At 42.2% G+C, this 16,807-nt stretch overlaps 2 protein-coding genes across 2 annotated transcripts in view; both read right to left on the bottom strand.

The window, feature by feature from the left end:
* CNTNAP2 (contactin associated protein 2) overlaps nucleotides 1–16,807 on the bottom strand; it is a 2,268,074-nt gene that overhangs the window by 662,484 nt on the left and 1,588,783 nt on the right. The window lies entirely within an intron of this gene.
* The window catches only part of LOC121001043 (carboxymethylenebutenolidase homolog), a 921,426-nt gene that overhangs the window by 726,961 nt on the left and 177,658 nt on the right, over nucleotides 1–16,807 (bottom strand). The gene's annotated exons all lie outside the window — the stretch shown is intronic.

Genomic DNA, 16,807 nt, shown 5'->3' with positions numbered 1-16,807 from the left:
CTTAGAGGTCAGAATATTTATTAAAATGAAAGAAAAACTATACATATGTGGAATCGCCATAATCAGTACTGACCTGGAGAATAAAAGTAATACACCAGTTGTAACATATAGGAAATGGTGTAAAAAAAAATTAAACTGCTGTGGCGCAATAGTGTTTTTTTCTATTTATAATTCCACCCCATTTGGAATTTCCCCTCCCACTTCCTACAACACTTTAAGCAACCCTATATGGTGCCATTAGAAAGTGCATCTTATCCCGCAAAAAACAATCCTTCATACAGCTATATAAATGAAAAAAATTTAAATGTTATGGCTTTGGGAGGGCTGGGAGTAAAGAACAAAATCAAACTAAATAGAATATTTTCTGGTCATTAACCACCTCAGCCCCCAGTGCTTAAACACCCTGAAAGACCAGGCCACTTTTTACACTTCTGACCTACACTACTTTCACCGTTTATTGCTCGGTCATGCAACTTACCACCCAAATGAATTTTACCTCCTTTTCTTCTCACTAATAGAGCTTTCATTTGGTGGTATTTCATTGCTGCTGACATTTTTACTTTTTTTGTTATTAATCGAAATTTAACGATTTTTTTGCAAAAAAATGACATTTTTCACTTTCAGTTGTAAAATTTTGCAAAAAAAATGACATCCATATATAAATTTTGCTCTAAATTTATTGTTCTACATGTCTTTGATAAAAAAAAAATGTTTGGGTAAAAAAAAAATGGTTTGGGTAAAAGTTATAGCGTTTACAAACTATGGTACAAAAATGTGAATTTCCGCTTTTTGAAGCAGCTCTGACTTTCTGAGCACCTGTCATGTTTCCTGAGGTTCTACAATGCCCAGACAGTACAAACACCCCACAAATGACCCCATTTCGGAAAGTACACACCCTAAGGTATTCGCTGATGGGCATAGTGAGTTCATAGAACTTTTTATTTTTTGTCACAAGTTAGCGGAAAATGATGATTTTTTTATTTTTTTTTTTTTCTTACAAAGTCTCATATTCCACTAACTTGTGACAAAAAATAAAAACTTTCATGAACTCACTATGCCCATCACGAAATACCTTGGGGTCTCTTCTTTCCAAAATGGGGTCACTTGTGGGGTAGTTATACTGCCCTGGCATTCTAGGGGCCCAAATGTGTGGTAAGGAGTTTGAAATCAAATTCTGTAAAAACTGACCAGTGAAATCCGAAAGGTGCTCTTTGGAATGTGGGCCCCTTTGCCCACCTAGGCTGCAAAAAAGTGTCACACATCTGGTATCTCCGTATTCAGTAGAAGTTGGGGAATGTGTTTTGGGGTGTCATTTTACATATACCCATGCTGGGTGAGATAAATATCTTGGTCAAATGCCAACTTTGTATAAAAAAATGGGAAAAGTTGTCTTTTGCCAAGATATTTCTCTCACCCAGCATGGGTATATGTAAAAAGACACCCCAAAACACATTCCCCAACTTCTCCTGAATACGGAGATACCAGATGTGTGACACTTTTTTGCAGCCTAGGTGGGCAAAGGGGCCCATATTCCAAAGAGCACCTTTCGGATTTCACTCGTCATTTTTTACAGAATTTGATTTCAAACTCCTTACCACACATTTGGGCCCCTAAAATACCAGGGCATTATACCTACCCCACAAGTGACCCCATTTTGGAAAGAATAGACCCCAAGGTATTCGCTGATGGGCATAGTGAGTTCATGGAAGTTTTTATTTTTTGTCACAAGTTAGTGGAATATGAGACTTTGTATGAAAAAAAAAATAAATAAAAAAATCATCATTTTCCACTAACTTGTGACAAAAAATAAAAAATTCTAGGAACTCGCCATGCCCCTCACGGAATACCTTGGGGTGTCTTCTTTCCAAAATGGGGTCACTTGTGGGGTAGTTATACTGCCCTGGCATTTTCCAGGGGCCCTAATGTGTGGTAAGTAGGTAAATGACCAGTGAAATCCGAAAGGTGCTCTTTGGAATATGGGCCCCTTTGCCCACCTAGGCTGCAAAAAAGTGTCACACATCTGGTATCTCCGTACTCGGGAGAAGTTGGGGAATGTGTTTTGGGGTGTCTTTTTACATATACCCATGCTGGGTGAGAGAAATATCTTGGCAAAAGACAACTTTTCCCATTTTTTTATACAAAGTTGGCATTTGACCAAGATATTTATCTCACCCAGCATGGGTATATGTAAAAAGACACCCCAAAACACATTCCCCAACTTCTCCTGAGTACGGCGATACCAGATGTGTGACACTTTTTTGCAGCCTAGATGCGCAAAGGGGCCCAAATTCCTTTTAGGAGGGCATTTTTAGACATTTGGATACCAGACTTCTTCTCACGCTTTGGGGCCCCTAGAATGCCAGGGCAGTATAAATACCCCACATGTGACCCCATTTTGGAAAGAAGACACCCCAAGGTATTCAATGAGGGGCATGGCGAGTTCATAGAAATTTTTTTTTTTTGGCACAAGTTAGCGGAAATTGATATTTTTTATTTTTTTCTCACAAAGTCTCCCGTTCCGCTAACTTGGGACAAAAATTTCAATCTTTCATGGACTCAATATGCCCCTCACGGAATACCTGGGGGTGTCTTCTTTCCGAAATGGGGTCACATGTGGGGTATTTATACTGCCCTGGCATTCTAGGGGCCCTAAAGCGTGAGAAGAAGTCTGGAATATAAATGTCTAAAAAATTTTACGCATTTGGATTCCGTGAGGGGTATGGTGAGTTCATGTGAGATTTAATTTTTTGTCACAAGTTAGTGGAATATGAGACTTTGTAAGAAAAAAAAATAATAATTCCGCTAACTTGGGCCAAAAAAATGTCTGAATGGAGCCTTACAGGGGGGTGATCAATGACAGGGGGGTGATCAATGACAGGGGGGTTGATCAATGACAGGGGGGTGATCAATGACAGGGGGGTGATCAATGACAGGGGTGGTGATCAATGACAGGGGTGGTGATCAATGACAGGGGGGTGATCAGGGAGTCTATATGGGGTGATAACCACAGTCATTTATCACGCCCGTGTAAGGCTTCATTCAGACGTCCGGATGCGTTTTGCGGATCCGATCCATCCATCAGTGGATCCGTAAAAATCATGCGGACGTCTGAATGGAGCTTTACAGGGGGGTGATCAATGACAGGGGGGTAATCAATGACAGGGGGGTGATCAGGGAGTCTATATGGGGTGATCACCACAGTCATTGATCATGCCCCTGTAAGGCTTCATTCAGACGTCCGGATGCGTTTTGCGGATCCGATCCATCTATCAGTGGATCCGTAAAAATCATGCGGACGTCTGAATGGAGCTTTACAGGGGGGTAATCAATGACAGGGGGGTGATCAGGGAGTCTATATGGGGTGATAACCACAGTCATTGATCATGCCCCTGTAAGGCTTCATTCAGACGTCCGGATGCGTTTTGCGGATCCGATCCATCTATCAGTGGATCCGTAAAAATCATGCAGACATCTGAATGGAGCTTTACAGGGGGGTGATCAGGGAGTCTATATGGGGTGATCACCACAGTCATTGATCATGCCCCTGTAAGGCTTCATTCAGACGTCCGGATGCGTTTTGCGGATCCGATCCATCTATCAGTGGATCCGTAAAAATCATGCGGACGTCTGAATGGAGCTTTACAGGGGGGTAATCAATGACAGGGGGGTGATCAATGACAGGGGGGTGATCAGGGAGTCTATATGGGGTGATAACCACAGTCATTGATCATGCCCCTGTAAGGCTTCATTCAGACGTCCGGATGCGTTTTGCGGATCCGATCCATCTATCAGTGGATCCGTAAAAATCATGCGGACATCTGAATGGAGCTTTACAGGGGGTTGATCAATGACAGGGGGGTAATCAATGACAGGGGGGTGATCAGGGAGTCTATATGGGGTGATCAGGGGTGATTAGGGGTGATCAGGGGCTAATAAGGGGTTAATAAGTGACGGGGGGGGTGTAGTGTAGTGTAGTGGTGCTTGGTGGGACTTTACTGAGCTACCTGTGTCCTCTGGTGGTCGATCCAAACAAATAGGACCACCAGAGGACCAGGTAGCAGGTATATTAGACGCTGTTATCAAAACAGCGTCTAATATACCTGTTAGGGGTTAAAAAAAACACATCTCCAGCCTGCCAGCGAACGATCGCCGCTGGCAGGCTGGAGATCAACTCTCTTACCTTCCGTTCCTGTGAGCGCGCGCGCCTGTGTGCGCGCGTTCACAGGAAATCTCGCGTCTCGCGAGAGGACGCGCCGGCGCGTCCAGGAGGAATGAATCAACCACCTCCAGGACGCGTCTGTGCGTACAGCGGTCCGGAGGTGGTTAAAGGGTTAAAAAGATCATGATTATATGAGCAATATTGGCTATGTACTGTACATACAGCATAAATCTACAGTTCAATAACTGTAATTAACAATATCTTTATGGCTAATAAATACATTAGACTTTTCCTCTACTGACTTTTTAGTAAACACATATTTTCCATGTACTTTGGCAGTGTATAGAGTGTAAGGACAGAAAAGAAAAACAATACAATTTAGTTTGTCATTATTGCTAATAATAGAACATCACAATGTTTTAGAATTGTTATTTTATGAACAATAAAAGTATTTGATAAAACAGATACAGTACAGACCAAAAGTTTGGACACACCTTCTCATTCAAAGAGTTTTCTTTATTTTCATGACTATGAAGGCATCAAAACTATGAATTAACACATGTGGAATTATATACATAACAAACAAGTGTGAAACAACTGAAAATATGTCATATTGTAGGTTCTTCAAAGTAGCCACCTTTTGCTTTGATTACTGCTTTGCACACTCTTGGCATTCTCTTGATGAGCTTCAAGAGGTAGTCCCCTGAAATGGTCTTCCAACAGTCTTGAAGGAGTTCCCAGAGATGCTTAGCACTTGTTGGCCCTTTGTCACGGAACCATGAACCAGACGTACAACAAGGGATAAGTGAAAATAAGAAGGCTTTATTGAAAATAAAGCTGTAAAGCAAAAGTCCAAACGGATGGCGAAACCGAAGCAGAGTCTTTGCGAAGCCGGAGGTCAGGAACCAGAAGGGTAGTCAGACGAAGCCAGGATCAGGAACCAGCAGGGTAGTCAGACGAAGCCAGGATCAGGAACCAGCAGGGTAGTCGGACGAAACCAGGATCAGGAACCAGCAGGGTAGTCGGACGAAACCAGGATCAGGAACCAGAAGCAGCAGCAGTCTAGAAGCATGTGAACACAGGAGGACCAAGCGAGGAACTGAAGCCACAGACCTCCTATGTATATGAGCTAGGCATCCAGCTCCTCCCAGTGGGAAGGAGGAGCCGCAGGGTGGGAGGCTACAAGAAACCCAGAAACCAAGATGGCCGCCAGCACATGTCAAACGAAGGAGAACAGCAAGAAGGTAAGACCATGACACCCTTTTGCCTTCACTCTGTGGTCCAGCTCACCCCAAACCATCTCGATTGGGTTCAGGTCCGGTGACTGTGGAGGCCAGGTCATCTGGCGCAGCACCCCATCACTCTCCTTCATGGTCAAATAGCCCTTACTTTCAAAGTTTTCCCAATTTTTCGGCTGACTGACTGACCTTCATTTCTTAAAGTAATGATGGCCACTCGTTTTTCTTTACTTAGCTGCTTTTTTCTTGCCATAATACCAATTCTAACAGTCTATTGAGTAGGACTATCAGCTGTGTATTCACCTGACTTCTCCTCAACGCAACTGATGATCCCAACCCCATTTATAAGGCAAGAAATCCCACTTATTAAACCTGACGGGGCACACCTGTGAAGTGAAAACCATTTCAGGGGACTACCTCTTGAAGCCCATCAAGAGAATGCCAAGAGTGTGCAAAGCAGTAATCAAGCTACTTTGAAGAACCTAGAATATGACATATTTTCAGTTGTTTCACACTTGTTTGCTATGTATATAATTCCACATGTGTTAATTCATAGTTTTGATGCCTTCAGTGTGAATCTGCAATTTTCATAGTCATGAAAATAAAGAAAACTCTTTGAATGAGAAGGTGTGTCCAAAATTTTGGTCTGTACTGTATGTCTGTATCTTTCAGTGTGCTTAGAAAGAGACAATTTCAGGACCCTGCCATTTTTCACCTTAAGGACCAGGCCATTTTTTGCATATCTGACATGTGTCACTTTATGTGGTGACAACTAGAAAACGCTTTTACTTATCCAAGCCATTCTGAGATTGTTTTCTTGTCACATATTGTACTTCATGACAGTGGTAAATTTGAGTCAAAATATTTCATTTTTATTTATAAAAAAACACCAAATTTACCAAAAATTTCGAAAAATTATCAATTTTCCAAATTTCTATTTCTCTGCTTTTAAAACGGATAGTGATACCTGCTAAAATAGTTATTACTTTGCATTTCCCATATCTGTACTTCATGTTTGGATCATTTTGTATTAAATTTTCTCTTTTTGGGACGTTAGAAGGCTTTAGAAGTTTAGAAGCAAATCTTAAAATTTGTAAGAAAATTTCCAAAATCCAATTTTTAAGGACCAGTTCAGGTCTGAAGTCACTTTGTGGGGCTTACATAATAGAAACCACCCATAAATTGCCCCATTTTAGAAACTACACCCCTCGTGGTATTCAAAACTGATTTTACAAACTTTGTTAACCCTTTTGGTGTTCCACAAGGATTAATGGAATTTTCCATTTTAATTCATTTTTCCAGTAACAAAGCAAGAGTAAACAGCCAAACAAAACATTTTCAATACCCTGATTCTGTAGTTTACAGAAACACCCTATATGTCGTCCTAAACTGCTAGCTATACAGGCACACGGCAGGGTGCAGAATGAAAGGAATGCCATATCGTTTTTGGAGGGCAGATTTTACTGGGATAATTTTAAGATGTCATGTCACATTTGAAGAACCCTAAGTAGAAACTCCAAAAATGTGACCCCATTTTGGAAACTACGGCATAAGGTGGCAGTTTTGTAGGTACTATTTTAGGGTATATATGATTTTTGGTTGCTCTATATTACACTTTTTGTGAGGTAACAAAAGTAGCTGTTTTGGCATCGTTTTAATTTTTAGTTTTTTACAGTGTTCATCTGACAGGTTAGATCATGTGCTATTTTTATAGAGCAAGTTGATACGAACATGACAATACCAAATATGACAACTTTTTTTGGTTGCTTGTTTCAGTTTTACATAATAAAGCATTTAAAAAAAATTTTTTTTTTTAGTGCCTCCATATTCTGAAAGCCATATTTTTTTTTATTTTTTTGGGAAACTGTCTTATGTAGTGGCTCATTTTTTTTATATGAGATGATGGTTTGATTGGTACTATTTTAGGGTGCATATGACTTTTTGATCGCTTGGTAGTACACTATTTGTGATATAAGGTGACAAAAAATGACAGTTTTATATATATATTTTTTTTTACGGTGTTCACCTAAGGGGTTAGGTCATGAGATATTTTTATACAGCAGGTTGTAACGGATGCGACAATACCTAATATGTCTACTTTTTTATTTATTTAAGTTTTACACAATAAATGCATTTTTGAATAAAAAAAAATTATGTTTTAGTGTCTCCATATTCTGAGTGCCATAGATTTTTAAATTTTTGGGCGATTGTCTTTAGTAGGGTCTCATTTTTTGCAGGATGAGATGATGGTGTGATTGGTACTATTTTGGGGTGCATATGATTTTTTGTTCGCTTGGTATCACATTTTTTGTGATGTAAGGTGACAAAAAATGGCTTTTTTGACATCGGTTTCATTTTTATTTTTTACGGTGTTCACCTGAGAGGTTAGGTCATGTGATATTTTAATATACCTGGTTGTTATGGACATGGTGATACTTAATATGTCTTTTTTTTATTATACACAATAAAAGCGTTTCTGAAACAAAAAAAATCTGGTTTTAGTGTCTCCATATTCTGAGAGCCATATTTTATTTTTATTTTTTGGGCGACTGTCTTATGTAGGGGCTCATTTATTTTGGTATGAGATGATGGTTTGATTGGTACTATTTTAGGGTGCATACACCTTTTTGGTCGCTTAGTGTTGCACTTTTTGTGATGTAAGGTAACAAAAAAATTGTTGTTTTACCACAGTTTTTATTTTATTTTTTCTACGGCGTTCAGGTAAGAGGGTGGATTGTGTGATATTTTTTATAGAGCTGGTTGTTACAGACGCGGCAATACCCACTATGTCTGTTTTTCTTTTTCTTTTTTTTCACAATTTTAAGTGTTTTATTTGGGGATTTTCTTTTTTACTTGAAACTTTATTTTTTTATTATGGAAAAACACTTTTTTCCCCTTTATTTTCTTTCCTTTTTATTTTTGTCCTACTATGGGACTTCAACTTCTGGGGTCTGATCCCCTCTGCAATGCATTACAATACAACCTATATTGTAATTCATTGGCTGTCAGCTTTTATGCTGACAGCCTGCCTGTGAGACTCAGCCTAAGGGCTGGATCTCACAGTCTTCCATAGAAGGCAAGCTCTGATGCCTATGGAAGGCATCGGGCTTGCCTTCTCTGCCGTAGGGTCCCTGCCACTGTAACACGGGGACCCGATGGGGAAGCGGAGGGCACCCGTACCTGCTAATACCTCATCCCCAGGTGATTCATCAAACGAGGCGGACTTCTTCATGGTCAAATTTTAATGCTCACATGCTTATTGTAGAAAGGATGACATGGAGCACAGGAGATCCCTCTGGTCTGAGGCAACACAGCACCATACACAACAAGATGAGACGCCTAGTTTATCCTGATACCTCTACAACATAGCCTGCAATATTTTTTTTTTTATAAATTTGCACTTCTGAGGGAGCCTTTGATCTCCATGCACATCAACAAGCCTTAGGCATCCATGTGCCTGTCGCTGGTTGACTAGTTTTCTTCATTGGACCACTTTTGGTGGGTGTGAAAAATCCCACAAGACCCAATGTTAATCACTTTACTTGTCAGTAATGGTTATTTAGTATCATGATTGATTGATATAAGAGAATAATCAGATTGGCAACTGACCACTTAATCCTATCAGGTACCTGGCTTCGAATTGACTATAGAGAACAAAAGCTAAACTAGGTTATACTGTATGTTTCACCGGTATCTCTCCCTTTTGCTGTGATTTTGTTTAGGCTCTAAGTCAAATGAATAAAGTGTGTGTTGTTTGTCCAGAAGTTGACTCTCAGAATATTGCAAAATCTAAGGTAGCGGGTAGCAGCTGGTTGTTTCTGGAAGCAATAGACAATTTTGTACTTGTAGTACTACTGTAAAGTGAGCCTTTGTTTTTGGATGGATGGGAGTCTGTGCACACTGTGTACACACTGCTCCATATCCCGACCTAACCAGTAACACAGAGCAGAGCAGCAATGGTTGATGGTTCAGAAGGACGTTGCTGGAGCATAGTGGGTAAATGTATTACATACTCAGAATATTAATGTTGACATAAATTGCATTTGTATTTCTATAATGACACAAACAAGTTTTATTTCATTTTCTCTTCTAAGGGCAGCAATTTTGAAAATACTACCATATGAGTCAGTTTAAACTAAAATCCTAAATGCAGAAGTAATTATTTTGGCAAGGTCGACTTTTCATCAAATTTTATGATCTCCGCTGACCTTAATCAAACTTTGAATATGTATACATGTGTCTTTCCTTAACTTTCCTCTTGACTCGGCATATTCCGAGATGCTTGTGAGATAATTAACTTTGTCAGGAGTTGCTTAGGCAATATGGGTCTATATGTGGACAATAAGAGGCTAAGGTATGAATTGCCGCATGTCACATGTATTATGAAAAATTTGAGTCCTTAATTTTGCAGAAAGGAAATGATGAACATATCTTCATCTGACTCTAAAGAATATAGAACAAGCATTGATTGTAGTCTGAAAGTTTTACATATTATAGTATTATAAAAATGTATTTTCTTAGAATTGAGAAAACTTTGTCAAATAAAAGTAAGCACCTGACAATTCTTATCATCGGAAGACTGTAAGACAGCAAATTGCCAGCATTCAGCAAACTAACCTACTTATCTCTGACTGTGAAGGTGACATTAGAACTTCACTTTGAAACACTTGTGTGCCTAATTAGTGAAAAACCAATGAACTAAGAACAATGCTTTTTCTCTTTCTAAGAGTTCTTTAAATATGTCTTGAGAAATGCACAGAATGTGTGAATATGCTTTCTGACATTTATCAATCTTGTTTATTTCCAAAGTCCCATAGCCAGCATTTCTATCAGCCATCAGTAGTCTCCTGGTAGGATTGCAGTCTGCACCTGTTAATCTCATAGGGATTGCCGTCTAGGAAAAAAAATTAAAAATTACATAAAAGGTCTTATCATTTTCTTTTTTTATCTCTCTCTTTCTCCCCCTCTCTTTCAAAACTCTTTAACGCAACGACAACATAGTAAATAATGTCAAAATGACATTGACATATATAGCCATGTGTAAATACATGGTAATAATCACAAGCGCAATAACATTTCCTCTACTACGAACACACTACAAATGATTATTAATGCATTGAAATACTCTGAATTGTGCAATTATAAACCTTAAAAAAATTGTAGCTTTTTTTGTTATTAACAAGGCAATTAAATGTGTCCTGGTATGAACACACTGTACACTGGCATTGATGCACTGAGATGCGTTGAATTTCGCAATTATAAATGGTAGCATCATTGCAACAGCTTTTTTTTCTTTTTGTAATTAACACAAGCGCAATTAAAGGTGCCCTGCTACGAACCCGCTGCACACTGGTATTTCCACACTAAAATGCACATTATGCAATTATAAATGATGTCAAAATTGCAACTAGGAAAGAGAAAGGCACTTTTGCACAGTGTATGCAGCAACATATATGCTGCTGTTTATTCTGGGAATATGCTTATTAAAACACTTATGAACTGTAGAAGCTTTGTAACGGGTTGTTATAAAACAAAATGGCTGGCTCATGCACAGAAAAAAATATCTTTGTGCAGGCATTGCAATACATGAACAGCTCCAACAGCTGCCCTCACTGTAAGAAATACAGGACACTGCCCCTATGCTCTCCCTACTCATAAAACTTGATTATTACCTACCTAATAATTTCATGCACCTAACTTAATCTATCCTTGCACTATCCCTGCAAGACAATTAGATGGCTGGCTTGTATCTGTAATTGGTGTCTGTCAGAGACATGGCAGACACGTCCTTTCACATCACTAGCTGAGCTCACAATCAGCACAGCCTAACTGACCAGCCAATATCCTGCCTCCTGATTGGCTGTCAAGCTGCCTTCAAACCATTGTGGGTAAGCCCCGTAGCCAGGGCTTGTCCAGGGTCATGTGATCCTTTGTCTTCATTCTCCTGGCCCCTTTCACTGCCTGATATTCAGGCAGATTATTGCTAACGAACATTCGTACAGACGCTTTATTATTGATAATCTCCCTGTGTAAAGGTGCCGCTGATTAATCGATGAACGAGTGTTTCATTCGTGCAGACACTGTACTCATTGTTTGCTGGCAGCAGATCGTGCCGTCTAAATAGAACTCTGCTGCCCACAAACAATGATTCTGTATAGGGACTTTAGAGCAGATTTAAATGCTGTGGTCTCCTCCACTGACGAGCAATTGAACTCTTCCTTCCCAACAATTGCTTGCTACATTGGACCATGTAAAGGGGCCTTTAGTCTTACAGTGGTACGTTTCTGGAAAATAAGAAAAAAAACTTTTTTTCATCTTACATAGCAGTTATCAAGCTTACCTACTCTTACTTGCCTTTAGATTGTAAATATTGTGCATAACTGACATACCTGTGGGCCTATGGGGCAATCTTGTTATGTAATCACTGAACATATTGATGTTCTTGTACGATCTGTTGGTGACTATTAAAGATTTTATATCTCATCACCTTGGTAATAATATGCTCAGTAGTGCCATTTATTTCCATTGTACATCTTGTAGACGTGTATTACTATATTGGGGATAACGCCCCTTGCAATGTTCTCTGTATCAATATCCATCTTGCCTTTTTCTTTAGAATAATCTATTTTTTAATATTTATCAATTTATAAAGATTACTATATATTTTGTGTACATTTGGAGTCCCACAGCTTTCTTTGTATGTGTAGATGTTGATTTTTTTTTTTTCTGTGGGTTTAGATACTGTCTGATTGGACAGGGAGGTTTTTGTATGTTATTTATCAACATCTTCATGTAGTTAGTATGTTCTCCCTGTGTTTGTGTAGGTTTCCTCTCGTACAGCAAATACATAACAATAGGGAAATTAGATTGTGAGCTCTACTGCGGACACCAAGTAATGATAATGCATGTAAACAGCTGCAGAAAATGTCAGTGCTATATAAGAAAGTAAAATAAATAAGTTTTAATGGTAATCGGCAGTGGCTTAAACTAGTGGCTCCTTATACAAAATAACTGCCTTCAATGTGTCCACTTTAAGAATTAACTTTGTACAGTAATAGAATTGTGGCAGTGTACTTTAAAGGGGTTTTCTCATCTCAGACAATGGGGACATATCGCTAGGATATGCCCCCATTGTCTTATAGGTGTGGATCCCATCGCTGGGACCAGCACCTATATTGAGAACGGAGCCCCGAAAGTGAAGGAGGGCACACTGCGCATGCGCATCCGCCCTCCATTCATTTCTATAAGGCCGCTGAAAATTGCCGAGCGCTGGCTTGGCTATTGCCGTCTGCCCCATAGAAATGAACGGGAGCATGGGCCGCGCATGCGCGGCACGTTCCCATTCACTTCTATGGGAGAGGCGGGGATTAGCGCTTGGTGGTGGACGGACCCCAGGAAATCTAGGGTCCTAGAGCCACAGTGCTCCCCGCTCCGTTCTCGATATAGGTGTGGGTCCCAGTGGTGGGACCCACACCTATCAGACAATAGGGGCATATTCTAGCGATATGACCCCCATTGTCTAAGTTGGGAATACCCCTTTAATAATATCTGAGCTTCTCTAAATAACTACACTTTAGAATACTTTTGAAATGTCATAGTGACTAGGGATGAGTGAACCCGAACTGCATAGTTTGGGTTCGTACCGAATTTTGGGGTGTTCGTGACACGGACCCGAACCCGAACATTTACGTAAAAATTTGTGTTCGGGTTCGTTGTTCGGCGATTTCTATGGCGCATTTTGAAAGCCTGCAAAGCAGCCAATCAACAAGCGTCATACTACTTGCCCCAAGAGGCCATCACAGCCATGCCTACTTATGGCATGGCTGTGATTGTCCAGTGCAGCATGTGACCCAGCCTCTATTTAAGCTGGAGTCACGTAGCGCCGCACGTCACTCTGCTCTGATTAGTATAGGGAGAGGATGCAGGGCGAGATTAGGCAGGGATTAACTCAGCAAAAACACTTATTGAAGTGATCGATCTATAGCTGTGAATCATTTAACTTCTGCTAGTTAATTGCTCACTGTTTTTAGGCTGCCCTAAATAGCAATACCCTAAATCTGGTGTTAAAGCTGTGGCAGGACAAGTTTTATAGTGTCCGTCAAAGCATGGTTTTTGTTCTGGGTTAAAATTCAATTCCCAAAATAGCAATACCCTAAATCAGTGGTTTCTGCTGTTGCAGGCCAAGTGTAAATCTGTCCGTAAAAGGGTATATTACACTCAACGCGCATCTCCAAGTGTATTTTTTTCCGTAAAAGGGTATATTACACAAAGTGTTAAATTACAATTGCTGAAAGCATAAGCCTTTAAATTTTCACGCACTATTGTGCATCTCATAGTGTATTTATGTCCGTAAAAGGGTATATTACTTTCAAGGTGCAAATTCAAGTGCTGATAGGGTCATCCTCAATAACTTCACACGCTACCGTGCATCTCCAAGTGTATTTCTTTCCGTTAAAGTGTATATTACAATAAGTGTTAAAATACAAGTGCTCAAAGCATAATCCTATATGTTTTTTCACACGCTACTGTGAATCTCCAAGTGTAATTCTGTCCGTAAAAGGATACCTTTCATCCAGGGCCTAAATACTAGGCCTACAATTGATATTCTCCTAAATCTGTGGTTACTGCTGTGCCTGTATTAGTGTAATACGGTACATAAATAGATAGCCAGATAGTGTTAGGCGCCTGTAAAAAAATGCCTGAATTTGAATTCAATACATTGGGCCAAATAATTTATTGGTGGAAGACATAGAATGCACTGACGCACAACCACTTATGTTTCCTGATGATGAGGACATGGGAATACCACCTCATCAGAGTCAGCACGTCTCTGATGATGACGAAACACAGGTGCCAACTGCTGCGTCTTTCTGCAGTGTGCAGACTGAACAGGAGGTCAGGGAGGAAGACTGGGTGGAAGACGATGCAGGGGATGATGAGGTCATAGACCCCACATGGAATGAAGGTCGTGCCACTGACTTTCAGAGTTCAGAAGAAGAGGCAGTGGTGAGACCGAGCCAACAGCATAGCAAAAGAGGGAGCAGGGGGCAAAAGCAGAACACCCGCCGCCAAGAGAGTCCGCCTGCTACTGGCCATCGCCACCTGGGACCGAGCACCCCAAAGGCAGATTCAAAGAGTTCCCTGGCGTGGCATTTCTTCAAACAATGTGCTGACGACAAGACCCGAGTGGTTTGCACGCTGTGCCATCAGAGCCTGAAGCGAGGCATTAACGTTCTGAACCTTAGCACAACCTGCATGACCAGGCATCTGCATGCAAAGAATGAACTGCAGTGGAGTATAACACCTTAAAAACAAGGAACTCACTCAGGCTCCCCCTGCTCCCTCTTCTGCTGCTGCCTCGGCCTCTTCCTCCGCCTCGGGAGGAACGTTGGCACCTGCCGCCCAGAAAACAGAGGATGTACCACCAACACCACCACCTCCGTCACCAAGCATCTCCACCATGTCACACGGCAGCGTTCAGCTCTCCATCTCACAAACATTGGAGAGAAAGCGTAAATTCCCACCTAGCCACCCTCGATCCCTGGCCCTGAATGCCAGCATTTCTAAACTACTGGCCTATGAAATGCTGTCATTCAGGCTGGTGGACACAGACAGCTTCAAACAGCTGATGGCGATGGCTGTTCCACAGTATGTTGTTCCCAGCCGCCACTACTTCTCCAAGAGAGCCGTGCCTTCCCTGCACAACCAAGTATCCGATAAAATCAACATAGAAATATAGAATGTGTCGGCAGATAAGAACCATTTGGCCCATCTAGTCTGCCCAATATACTGAGTACTATGGATAGCCCCTGGCCCTATCAAGTGTGCACTGCGCAACGCCATCTGTGGCAAGGTCCACCTAAACACAGATACGTGGACCAGTAAGCACGGCCAGGGAGGCTATGTCTCCCTAAATGCACACTGGGTAAATGTAGTGGCGGCTAGGCCCCAGGCGGAGAGTTCTTTGGCACGTCCTTACGCCGCCAAGGACCGCAGGGCAACATTCTTTGTCTCCTGTAGCCTCCTCCTCCTACTCGGCTTCCTCCTCCTCTTCTTCCACCTGCTAATCCAGTCAGCCACACACCTTCACCACCAACTTCAGCACAGCCCGGGGTAAACGTCAGCAGGCCATTCTGAAACTCATATGTTTGGGGGACAGGCCCCACACCGCACAGGAGTTGTGGCGGGGTATAGAACAACAGACCGACGAGAGGTTGCTGACGGTGAGTCTAAAGCCTGGCCTGGTGGTGTGCGATAATGGGCGAAATCTCGTTGAAGCTCTGGGACTAGCCGGTTTGACGCACATCCCTTGCCTGGCGCATGTGCTGAATTTGGTGGTGCAGAAGTTCATTCACAACTACCCCGACATGTAAGAGCTGCTGCATAAAGTGCAAGCCGTCTGTGCACGCTTCCGGTGTTCTTATCCTGCCGCTGCTCGCCTGTCTGCGCTACAGCGTAACTTCGGCCTTCCCGCTCACCGCCTCATATGCGACGTGCCCACCAGGCAGAACTCCACCTTGCACATGCTGGACAGACTATGCGAGCAGCAGCAGGCCATAGTGGAGTTTCAGCTGCAGCACGCACGGGTCAGTCGCACTGCGGAACAGCACCACTTCACCACCAATGACTGGGCCTCCATGCGAGACCTGTGTGCCCTGTTGCGCTGTTTCGAGTACTCCACCAACATGGTCAGTGGCGATGATGCCGTTATCAGCGTTACAATACCACTTCTATGTCTCCTTGAGAAAACACTTAGGGCGATGATGGAAGAGGAGGTGGCCCAGGAGGAGGAGGAAGAGGGGTCATTTTTAGCACTTTCAGGCCAGTCTCTTAGAAGTGGCTCAGAGGGAGGTTTTTGGCAACAGCAGAGGCCAGGTACAAATGTGGCCAGCCAGGGCCCACTACTGGAGGACGAGGAGGACGAGGATGAGAAGGAGGTGGAGGAGGATGAGGATGAAGCATGTTCACAGCGGGGTGGCACCCAACGCAGCTCTGGCCCATCACTGGTGCTTGGCTGGGGGGAAATGGAGGATGATGACGATACGCCTCCCACAGAGGACAGCTTGTCCTTACCTCTGGGCAGTCTGGCACACATGAGCGACTACATGCTGCAGTGCCTGCGCAACAACAGCAGAGTTGCCGACATTTTAACGTGTGCGGACTACTGGGTTGCCACCCTGCTGGATCCCTGGTACAAAGACAATGTGCCCACCTTACTTCCTGCACTGGAGCGTGATAGGAAGATGCGCGAGTACAAGCGCACGTTGGTAGACGCGCTACTGAGAGCATTCCCAAATGTCACAGGGGAACAAGTGGAAGCCCAAGGCGAAGGCAGAGGAGGAGCAAGAAATCGCCAACGCAGCTGTGTCACGGCCAGCTCCTCTGAGGGCAGGGTTAGCATGGCAGAGAT

This window comes from Bufo bufo, chromosome 5 (genome assembly GCF_905171765.1).
Source record: "Bufo bufo chromosome 5, aBufBuf1.1, whole genome shotgun sequence".
Classification (NCBI taxonomy): Eukaryota; Metazoa; Chordata; class Amphibia; order Anura; family Bufonidae; genus Bufo; species Bufo bufo.
Note: the sequence above shows the minus strand (reverse complement) of the source record. Positions and strands in the feature narration are given on the sequence as shown.